The following is a 12,990-nucleotide window of genomic DNA, read 5'->3' on the forward strand; positions in this document are numbered from 1 at the left end:
TTGCTTTTATTTCTTTTGCCTTGGGAAACTGATCTAAGGAAATATTTCTCTGATTTATGTTAAAGACTATTTCGCCTATGTGCTCTTCTAAGAGTTTCATGGTGTCGTGTCTTACGTTTAGGTCTTTAAATCATTTTGAGTTTATTTTTGCATATATTGTGAGGGAATGTTCTAATTTCGTTGATTTGTATGTGGCTGTCCAGCTTTCCCAACACCACTTGTTGAAGAGACTCTTTTCTCCATTGTATATTTTTGCCTCCTTCGTCTTAGATTAATTGGCGGTAAGTGCCTGGGTTTATTTCTGGGCTCTCTCTTCTGTTTCATTGATCTATGTGTCTGTTTTTGTGCCAGTACCACTCTGTTTTGATTACTGTAGCTTTTTAATCAAATGGAGTTTGATTTCACTGTACATCCTAATTTTAAATTTTCTTTCTTTGAAATTATAAATCTACATGTCAGCCAGAGTTGGATGTCATATATGTGTTAGCAAAGTGTTCCATGTCTCACTAGGTATATTAAATACTTTTTTTGTTTTTTAAAATGAGTAGCAGTGACTTCTTGCCCTTTGAAGAGCTATAACTCTCTTGGAAGGCAAGTATTATGATAAACTTCTAAATCAGCTTTGTGGTAATAATAAACTAACTTTGCTGTAGATACTGACTTTCAATATCAAATTTCTATCACTGAAATACAAACTGACCATTATTAGATAGCTGAGGAAGGAAAATAAGAAAATAAGTTTTACTCAGTACCCAATATACGGCAAAAAATATATTCTCAATTTTAAATGTACAATCTCATTTAATTCTAAAAAATTTAAAAAGTCCTGTAGAGTCATACAGTATTCCAACTTTAAAGCTGTGGCTGGCTGTAGAAGCTCTCTGAGAATATTAGAAAATAATGCAACTACTACATGATGGAGCGAGCATTGTAACTTAGCCCTAAAGGACTCCAAAGTACATGTTATCTCCACTACTCATTCCCACATTAATGTGGTATAAACAAGCCTTCATCTCCCCACTAGACAGTCATCTCCTATAGATGTGCAAGAACTTTACTGCACTCTAGAGTTTAGCAAAAACACACAGGGAAAGCACAACACAACACAAAGGCACAAAAACACTCTTCTCAGAATGTTGTATCCATTCAACAAAAGTTTGCTAATTGCCAAATTTAGCTTTGAAAGTATGAATAATTGTTCCTTACTTTATTTTTTATTTTATTTTTTTAACATCTTTATTGGAGTATAATTTCTTTACAATGGTGTGTTAGTTTCTGCTTTATAACAAAGTGAATCAGTTATACATATACATATGTTCCCATATCTCTTCCCTCTTGCATGTCCCTCCCTCCCACCCTATCCCACCCCTCTAGGTGGTCACAAAGCACCAAGCTGATCTCCCTGTGCTATGCGGCTGCTTCCCACTAGCTATCTATTTTACGTTTGGTAGTGTATATATGTCCATGCCACTCTCTCTTCATGACCTTTTTTTTTTTTTTCCTTAGATTTCATATGTATGTGTTAGCATACTGTATTTGTTTTTCTCTTTCTGACTTACTTCACTCTGTATGACAGACTCTATGTCCATCCACCTCACTACAAATAACTCAATTCTTTTTATGGCTGAGTAATATTCCATTGTATATATGTGCCACATCTTCTTTATCCATTCATCTGTTGATGGACACTTAGGTTGCTTCCATGTCCTGGCTATTGTAAATAGAGCTGCAATGAACATTTTGGTACATGACTGTTTTCGAATTATGGTTTTCTCAGGGTATATGCCCAGTAGTGGGATCGCTGGGTCGTATGGTAGTTCTATTTTTAGTTTTTTAAAGAACCTCCATACTGTTCTCCATAGTGACTGTATCAATTTACATTCCCACCAACAGTGCAAGAGTGTTCCCTTTTCTCCACACCCTCTCCAGCATTTATTGTTTGTAGATTTTTTGATGATGGCCATTCTGCCTGGTGTGAGATGATATCTCATTGTAGTTTTGATTTGCATTTCTCTAATGGAACAGTGCCAGGCCCCTAACTTTGAAATAATATTTACTGCATCTCAGATATACTGAATAAGATGAGTGGTTCATGATAACAGGATTTCCAAGCAGCTGCTATATGGTGGGCAGAAGAAATCAAATAAATGTATACTGATCCATGACATGAAGCAATGAAGCATTGCTGCTGACTGTTAGCAATTGACAACAATCAATCAGTATGACAAGCAGCAATTAAAAACAAGGTAGCTATAATTGAGGAAACATGTCAACCAGCTTATAAGTGAAAGGGCAGAGGCACAAATAGTGACAAGATCTAAAAACACTGGGTCTTTTCATTACTCAAAGGGCAGACTTCATAACTACACTCTGTAATGACCCTTCCAAGTAATGTCTTTTCTTATTGTCCAAGTATCATCCAAGTAAAAAATATGGATATATGTAGAGTTATACATAATTAGTGTGCAAAGCTGTGTTTACAAGCAACATCCTGTGGGCTTACCCTTCATTCTTTTAAAACAATACTAAAAACAAGGGTGCTATGGTATGAAATGGTTCAAACAATTTTGTATAGCATTTGTGCAGCATGAAAAATTGGATCTCTCAAGAATGCAGGATGTTTTTTATAAGGAACTGTGCATTTTCAGTCACAGTAATAGGAAAATTGTGAACTGTGTTTGGTGATGCATTTGAAAAGGAAGTCTGTAACATGTTTTTATGCTGTGTCAGTTTTATTGTTTAGTTTATAAGAAAGTTAAGAGAGGTAAAGATAATTTTAGTAGCAAAAGTAATTATAGGTTATTTTAGTGTTTTTTTCTGTAATTTAAAATATATTTTGGAGACAAGTTCATGTGAAATTAAAATATTCATATATTAAGGAATCAGTTTTATGTGTTGTTCCTCTTTTACCATTATACACAGGTAAGACAGGATGCTGTGAAGCCCATTATGACTTTTAGCCACCTTGACTTTACTGTTTTTATGATTGGGGTATATAATAACGAAAGGGAGAGTTAATCTTAACCACATGTCAACTAGTTGCTTTATATAAGAGCAGATATATGTAGGAATTTTTAATAAAATGGAATGTTTTCAAACCCTGATATGTACTGTTGATATATAATTTAGAAGGTCAAGACACTATCAGTATCTATGTGCTTTTACTTATTTGCAAAGATAATTATGTGCCGATTCAATATGCACATGTTTGGAGTAGTTTGACTGTGTTGAGCATCATTTTAGACAATGGAATGCACTTTCAAGTTATCTGAATGGCATTAGTAGATGATCTGTGGCCATTGATCATTAAAAAATAAAATAAGTCTTTAGAAACAATTAGGTTAAGCCAAGATATGACCCAGATTTTCTATATCTGATTCATGGCATTCTGCCCATTCTGCTTCACTGTATGATAATTTGTTCCTTGATAAATATTTGAAAAACTTTTACGGAGTAAAACAAACAACCACAGATTTGAAATTAGGACGTGTAGATTTTATTCTTTAAGAAGAGAATTAGAATGAAGCCATTAACTTCATCCATCATGGACGCAGGAAATGTGCCAATGGAAAACCACATTGTACCATGACTGCACAGTAATGTTTTGAGTTATAAAATTTTCCTGAAAATGGAAGCGAATGAAACCACTCAAACTGTGGATGGTCCAAGACATGCAGCCCCAAAAGAATCAGTACCCCTAAATCATGGGCAGAGGATACAAACTATTCTTTATGGCTTTTTTCAACTGCTGCTGCCTGAAAACAGAGATGGTAATAAAATGTATTCTCAGTAATAAAGTTACCAAAAATTGAAAGGCTAAACTGGGAGTAAAAGTAAAAAAGACAACAACAAAAAATTCCTGTGCTTTTATTTTCTTCTATCTTGATTGGCAATAATTTTCCAAGATGAAAAGATGAGAAAAAAAAAAAGAAAAATATATGTACATTTTTCCAACTTGCCACTCTTCCATAAGAGAAAATATTTGAAAAATAATTATTTCATTAATCAAGTAAAAGGTAATGACATTAAATCTTGCTCAATTAACATACCCTATAGACAGTTAAATCTTAAATATCTGATGAATTTGGTGGTGGGTAATCTGCATGAGTCAAACAATTATTGATGAGTTATTGTTAAATTTTTACAAGTTTTCTAATTAATGTTTAGACCCTGACTAAAAACAATTAAGCCTTATTCATCTTCCTCTTTCTAAATTCACTGCACACATGCTCAATTTTCACTTTTATTTTCCCCATGTTTCCCTGTTTTTGTAAATACCAGTCACTAGGGTGATGGAGAAGTTGAGAGCCTTTACTTTAAATCACGTAAAGGCCATGTCAAAAGGTCATCAGAAATGCGAAATACAGACACATTCTGAAACACTGAACACTGTACTGCTAACCTGCTCTGATAGACACATCAGAAAATTTCTTATAAATGCAAATGGCATTCCAGAACAAAAGACTGTCACTTCTTTCTTTGAAAAGTAGCTGTCTAGCTTATCTGTCTTTCCTCACCCTCACAATTACCTTCATAACAGTAGAAGATACACAATATGAATTGAAAGGCACATTCATGTTTATGCAAAAGAAAAAAGTGAATTTATAAAAATGAATATAATGATGTAAATGAGTAAAAAATGCCTATATGCAGCATGAAGCTCTCAGAAATATGAAGTGAACTAAGTAGCCCGAAGTTTTCCAAAGATGTGTAGTTCTTATCTAGAAGCAAAAACAGATCATTTATTTTGGAAACACTATAAATTTTTTAAAAAATGACAGCCACAAAACCCAGATTTACTAATCTTTCAAAAAGGTCTCCTTTGGCTAGTCATTTGTATGGGTGCAAGTGTGAGAAATAAGAACTGTCAGCCAGCATAAGGTAATGAAAGGGGAAGGGGCACATTTTATCCAGGGAAGAGATGTCTGAGCATCATAATTCATGTGAACAGTGTGAATATCATTCAAAAAAATACCTATTACTTTGTGTGATACTTAATTTTACAGGGTGCCTTGATATTTGGTGAAACATTATTCTGTGTGGGTGTTTTAGATGAGATTAATCTTTGAATAGGTAAACTAAGTGAAGCATATTGCTCTCCCTAAGGTGTGTGGGCCTTATCCAATCAGCTGAAGGCCTGAATAGAATAACTGGCTGACCTTCCTATGAGTGATAGAAAACTCCTCCTACCTGACTGCCTTGAGCTAAGACATTGGTTTTTTCCCGCTTTTTGTCTTAAACTGTAGCATCATCTCTTGGGTCTCAAATCTGCCAAGTCCATAACTGCATGAGCCAATTCCTTATAATACATCCCTCTTGCACATGCATGCGATATATATATTGAGAGAGAGAGTTGGAGAGATATACATATATAAAGATATAGATGTATATACTGAGAGACATCACTGATTATTGATATACAGAGAGATCATTGATGGCAAGTGATCATTGGTATGATTAACAAATACATAAACTGCCAGGGTACTTAAAAAAGGAAGTGAGTTAGTCTCCCTAATATGGACACTCAAACATACCTCTTACTGCATCATAAAGAATTCCTTCAGCAGGCAGTTTTGATGCAAACCTGGAAAACTTACCAATGTAGAGACAGTAATATGAAAGAAGTGGCAATTTAGCACAAAGCTTTTGCAATAGCTCTTCTCTTACCATATTTATTTATAGCTGGTTCACCTTCTCTTATCCCAACCTTGTAGAGCCTTGGGTAAGGGGCTTTGTTTATTCTGGTCAATGGCTCTCTATTACAAGTCTAGACAATTTTTATTGGAGTAGCTCAAGGACTTCCTTACTCTGAGTAGGAGTCAGGCTAACCATAAAAGACCACAGATGTCCTGGTACTTCAAAAACTACACATAAATGAATGAGATTCATGTAGTTTACTTCCCCCAAAAGGCAAACTATAACAATTTAGATTTGTATGACAAATAATATACTAAAGCATATATGGCATTGAGACTAGAGTTGTCTCATGTGAACTGAAAATAACTAAAAATTATCTCATAGAAATCTATAGAAGCAACAAACAAATATCAAATTACTTTAACAGTACGAACCAGCAATCCCACTACTGGGCATATACCCTGAGAAAACCATAATTCGAAAAGAGTCATGTACTGAAATGTTCATTGCAGCTCTATTTACAATAGCCAGGACATGGAAGCAACCTAAGTGTCCATCAACAGATGAATGGATAAAGAAGATGTGGCACATATATACAATGGAATATTACTCAGCCATAAAAAGAAATGAAATGGAGTTATTTGTAGTGAGGTGGATGGACCTAGAGTCTGTCATACAGAGTGAAGTAAGTCAGAAAGAGAAAAACAAATACCATATGCTAACACATACATATGGAATCTAAAAAAAAAAAAAAAAAATGGTCATGAAGAACCTAGGGGCAAGATGGGAATAAAGACACAGACCTACTAGAGAACAGACTTGAGGATACAGGGAGGGGGAAGGGTAAGCTGTGACAAAGTGAGAGAGTGGCATGGACATATATACACTACCAAACGTAAAATAGATAGCTAGTGGGAAGCAGCCGCATAGCACAGGGAGATCAGCTCGGTGCTTTGTGACCACCTAGAGGGGTGGGATAGGGAGGGTTGGAGGGAGGGAGACGCAAGAGGGAAGAGATATGGGAACATACGTATATGTATAACTGATTCACTTTGTTATAAAGCGGAAACTAACACACCATTGTAAAGCTATTATACTCCAATAAAGGTGTTAAAAAAATATATTGAATGACCTACCATAGGGACGTGACACTGGAAAATACTAATACTTGACCCTTTCATATTTAAGAAATAAAAACCTTTATTTTATGGATATTGACATACTGATTCTAAAGTTTATATAGAAAGGCATAAGATCCAGAATGTTTAATACAATATTGAAGGAGAAGAATGAAGTTGGAGGACAGACACTACCCAACTTCAAGACTTATTGTAAAGATAAAACAATTAAGGCAGTGTAGTATAGGCAAAGGAATAGACAAATAGAACAATAGAACAGAATAGGGAGTTCAGAAATAGACCCACATAAATATAATCAACTGACCTTTGACAAAAGAGCAAAGGCAATACAATGGAGCAAAGACAGTCTCTTCAACAAATTATACTGGAATAAATAGACACCCAAATGCAAGAAAAAAGAAAAACGACTCTTGACATAGACCTAACACCCTTAACAAAAAATAATTGAAAATGGATCATAGACTTAAATGTAAAATGCAAATCTATAAAACCCCTAGAAGATAACATAGGAGAAAACTTCGATGGCCTTAGGTATGGTGATGACTTTTTAGATATAACATCAAAGACACAATCCATGAAAGAAATAATTGGTAAACTGGACTTCCCTAAAATTAGAAACTTCTGCTCTATGAAAGACAATGTCAAGGAAATAAGACAAGCAACAGACTGGGAGAAAATATTTGGAAAAGATACATCTGATAAAGGACTGTTATCCAATATGTACAAAGAACACTTAAAACTCAACATTAAGAAAACAAACAACCTGATTTTAAAATGAGTCAAAAACTTTAATGGATGACTCATCAAAGAAGATATACAGATGGCAAATAAGTATATGAAAAGATGCTCTACATTATATATCATCAGGGAAATGCAAATCAAAACAACAATGAGATACCACTACACACCTATTAGGATGGCCAATTCCAGAACACCAACAATACCAAATGCTGGTGAGGATGTGAATCAACATCATACATGATACACGGCTGGTAGGAATGCACAATGGTACAGCCACAGTGGAAGATAGTTTGATAGTTTCTTACAAAATAAACGTACTCTTACCATACAATCCAGCAATCACACTCCTTGATATTTACCCAAGGGAGTTGAACCTGTGTATCCACACAGAAACCTGCACATGGATGTTTATAGCAGCTTTATTCAGAATTACCAAAACTTGGAAGCAACCAGGATATCCTTCAGTAGGTGAAAGAATAAACCCTGGTAGATCCAGATGATGGAGTATTATTCAGCACTAAAAAGAAATAAGCTATCAGGCCATGAAAAGACATGGAGGAATCTTAAATGCATATTACTAAGTGGAGGAAACCCATCAGAATAGGCTACATATTGTATGATTCCAACTATATGACATCTGTAAAAGGCAAAACTGTGGAGACAGTCAAAAGATTGGGGGAAAGGGGGATGAACAGGCAGAGCACAGAGGATTCTTAGGGCAGTGAAAATGCTCTAAAGGATATTACAATGATGGATATATGTCATTATACATTTTCCAAACCCATAGAATGCACAACACCTAGAGCGACCCCTAAGGTAAGCTATGAACTTGGATTATGATGTGTCAATGTAGGTTAATCCTTAGTAAAAAATGTACCTTTCTGGTGAATGATGTTGATAATGGGCAAGGCTATGCCGGTGGGGTATGGGTTAGGGGTGTATAAGAAATCAGTGTATTTTCCACTTAATTTTGTTGTAAAAGTAAAACTGCTCCAAAAAATAAATTAAAAAAAATAACTTTTAAAGCTTCCTAAATAATGGCAATAAAAACTGATTACTTTATCACATAGAGTCTTTGAAAATAATTGTTTATCAAATGAAAATAAATTTAAATGAAAATAAAATAAAATGTTAAGACGATCTTTACACATTCTTAAGTTTATACAAAAATCATAAATTTGGGGACCCTGTACACTATTTCTAAAATATTTTCACTCATTGTCTATCCCTTTATGCAATACTATTATGATACTCTTCCTGAAACACCTCAAAGGCCTAAGCATTGAATCTACAACAAAGGAAAGACAATCAGTATTTCCTTAGAGTTGGCTTTTTATATGTTCTGATTTTGTTTGTTATCTGTCATATGGATTGTAAAACCCAAGGGATCCTACTACCTGGAAAAAACTGTGTTTTCTCCAAGATTTAAAGAATTATGGGTAGTGTACCTACAACATGAGGACTAATCTAGAAATATTTTCCTAAGATCTATGATGCACCAAGAGAAATACTGAATATTTGTTATGTTTATATTGCTCCTTAGATAAGACTACATACAAGCATGTTCCAAAATCCTTATTTGACTGATGTGCAAAATTTGCTGAGTACAGTATTTTGCTTATTGATTTACAGAACAAATTTCTTCCTGCTAGGTGTTGGGTATTGCTCTCAGTACTTTCTAGAAGGAAAGGCAGAAAATAAACAGGTAAATATATATCATGCTGCTAGGTGTGGTAGAGGAAGAGGGAACCATAAGGTAAAGGGATAGGGAGAGACAGTAGGGTGTCTTTTATGCAGTAATCAGGGAAGATCATCTTTGGTGGTGACATTGAAAGGTACTGAGAGAGTGAGTGGAAACAGAATTTCAAACAAATGCCTTGAGGTGAAAACAATTTGGTACTCTGGGGCTCACAGGTTTTCCACCAGTTTTCTTTTAACAAGATGCAAAAGAAACTCAACTTATTAAACAGGTATAGGAGAATAGCTAGGATGCAGCAAAGGAGTACATTGTCAGCCGTTGCTTGACTATTTTTTCATTTGCATGTTAAGGGGCTCCCTTGTCTAGAGAATTATCTTTTTTGATGACCAGATGGATAAATTATAGATTCTTATCTGTCAAAAGAAATCCCATGGTCAAAAGAAATTCCAAAGTCCAGTTGGTTCTCACAGCAGCACAGCAGGTTTGTGTGCGTGTGTGAATGTGTTTGTGTTTTGCCTCAAACCTCACTTGCCGAGTTACCAAATCCAGCCTTCCTCTCTTCCAGTCCTTAGGGTATAAGGGTGTATGTTCTCATGTGCTAACTGCCTTTTCTTTCTGACTTCCACCTGAATTGGCATACTCTGCCCATCTCCCCAAATACCGTAGGTTTTGTGATCATCCCCAAGTCTGGGCAGGAACCAACATGGTCCTCCACGGCACCAAGGTCTTCCCAGCTCTCATTACCCTTCAATCTGATGCTCAACAAGAACAATTAGCACTAAACACAGACGTTAAAGACTCTTTTGAGATCTTATTTGTATTACAAATAAGTAGCGCTTCCTTGTATTCTCATATTTTCAGAGGTTTGGCCTTGTTTTACTTTCATTTGCCATTGATTTCAGCTCCATCTCCTTACAATGTGAATACCAATCCACAACTATAAACTTCCACTCAATATTGTCCTCCTTCCCATCATTAATCTGCATTTCAATGAGCGTCAAAACTGTTGACAGATTCCGCTTTATGCCATTCCCATAAGAAGGGTCTTCTGAGACAAAGCCAGCCAGGCTAGCTGTCCTGGAATGACCTAACCAGATAAAAGACCAGGAGTGAAGTAGATAGAGTGAGAACAAAAACTTCCCTGGCCCACCCTATGTAAACTTTTATCCCTACCACAACACTTCTACTTTCCTTCCTTTCTTTCTTTCTTTTCTCTCCTTAATCTCTACTGCACATTTCCTCCCTCTGGCATCTTCCTCTTCTCTCCTCTTCTCTTCCTTTTCCCTCTCTCTCTTTTGCCCATTCTTTGTCTCTCTCTTTCTCACTCTCTTTCATCTGCCTTCCCCACTAGATTGTAGATTCCCAAGAGAAAGGATTTTTTTTAATGTGTTTCTTCCCCTCTGTCATATCTCCAGAGTCTAGAACAGCACCTGACTCAATGAATAAATTTATAGAATGAATGAATTAAAGACCATCTAGAAGTCCTATCAGGTGACGGCACAGCCAGGCTATGCAGGGTGGTCCCTCTGCTACATGGAAAGCTTGTCCTTGTTTGTTGAAGTTGTGATTCAATGGCAATAATGTTTTCTAGGCAAAAGCTTTCCCTGAGCATGGCTATCTCTTTAGATCTCTGATATTCCCAATACATTCCAGTGTGGGTTGTTTAAAACTCAGTGAATGGAAAACTATAAATACTTTAAGGTGCCCCTCCTTATCTGAAATGGTAAAATTTAGTTGCCCATGGCAAAAACTGTCTGAGTTCATCCACCCAGATGAGCCTTTCCTCCTTGAAGATAGCCTTTTATATGCTCCATGTATGGAGACATGGTCTCACCTAAGAACAGCTTTCTGAAGGAGAAGCTGTAGAGACAGATCTTACAGACAACTCTGACAAGATGCATTCATCATTATTGTTTATATGAATAAGGTGATCACCTGTGTTCACTGAAACAAAACTAGGTCTATGATTATAGCAGTTCTTCTGGGGGCAAGTACTCAGCAACTTCAGTTTTTCTAGACTGTGGAATTCTTCTCACCTTCCAAAGTGAGGGCATTTATTGGTATGGCTAAAAGATGCCCTTCAGCTCCCCTGGTGGAAAACTAGTATATGGAAGGGAGGATACACTTAGTTACTATGCTCGAAATTGAGACAAAAATTTATTTTCAGTTTAAATAGATCCAGTGGCTTAAGGCAAAAACTTAGGGTTTATCTTCAATTATTACCTTTTCCCCACCTCCTCCTCAGCAAGTCCTGTCTGTCTGTCTGTCTGTCTATCTATCTATCTATCTATCTATCTATCTATCTATCTATCTATTTATATACTTTTCGCTATATTTGCTGGTATCAGCCACATCTTCTCTCATATTACAGTACCACTTCATATAAGAGTGACTATTCACATAGAAATCAGGTAAGTCAGATCTGACAATACCTCTCACACCACCCTCCTTCATATTCACCACCATCCAGTTCAATGGTCATCATTCAGTTTTTTGAACATCTTAAGTAATATTTCAACCCAACTGAAATTCTTCTTCCTGACCCCTTTATATGCTTCAGTTTTAAACTCCAGGCTAATATTTGTGAGACCCAAGACTGAATTACAATAAGGCCCTTACCCTGGAGTTAACCAAACTGTGAAGTTAAGGGCACGGTCCTCCAGACCACAAAGTCTTCCCAAGACTACTGACCCCAGCTGTAAGAAGTAAGGGTTCAACTACAAAGTTAAAGAGTCCACATAAGATCACTCTAATTTCTGACACCAACTTCAAGTTTTGTTGTTTCTCCAAACTACCCTCAGTTTTACTAATTTGCTAATAAGTCTTACAAAATTCAACTCATTGAAACTATTATACTCACATTTACATTTATTACAGGGAAAGGATACATTAAAGTTAGCTGTGGAAAGACACATAGGGAAGAGTCCAGGGGGTTCCAAATGGAAGTTTTCATTGTCCTCAAGATGCATTACTCTCCTGGCATGAATGACAATATCCATGGAACACTGCCAATCTGGGAAGCTCACTTGAAGCAAGATGTCCAGAGATTTTTATTGAGGTCTCATTACAAAAGCAGAATTGATTGATTGATTGTGCATGTGATGAACTCAGTCTCCAGCATTCCCTCTCCTGGAGGTGGGGCTGATATCACTTGGCCCAAAGCCCTCACCTTAAATCATATGGTTGGTCTTTCTGGTGCGGTCACCTGTCACTCTCAGGCTGTTGGGTGTGGCTGGCTGCACCCCAGTCAGATCTAAGAATGGTGAGGACGATTAGAAATAAAGAGGTTTTCAGTCAGGGAGATGTTAACTGAGGAGATACCCTTAAGGGTGTACCTATATAATGATCCCAGGAACAATCTGCAAGGTTATTTGAGAGTAGGATACACAAGGTAGTTAGAGCTGGGGTTACGGGTAGAAAAAATAGTTCCCAATGCTCCGAAATACCACCAAGCACAGTAGAAATGGCAGAATATGGCAATACTAAAGTTTCCAGCATTTTCATGTTTTATAGAGTACAAAATTTAATTTATTGTTGAATGTAGGCAATTTCTTTGAGATAAGACTACCATAATGGACTTTTACTTAGACAAAGTTCAGCAGTTACCATTTACCGGAATTGCAAGGTTTAGAGACACAGAAGTCTCAAGGAGTTGGCAGAATGTTGTTTTGAAAGTGAGGCATATAGGTAAACTGAATTGTATTTGAAAAAAACATGGGCTATAATTAGAGGTAAAAGGAGCTGGTAGAAGCAATGACATGATAAGTACTACAA

Source organism: Balaenoptera borealis, assembly GCF_965194805.1.
Source record: "Balaenoptera borealis genome assembly, chromosome: 4".
NCBI classification, from domain to species: Eukaryota; Metazoa; Chordata; class Mammalia; order Artiodactyla; family Balaenopteridae; genus Balaenoptera; species Balaenoptera borealis.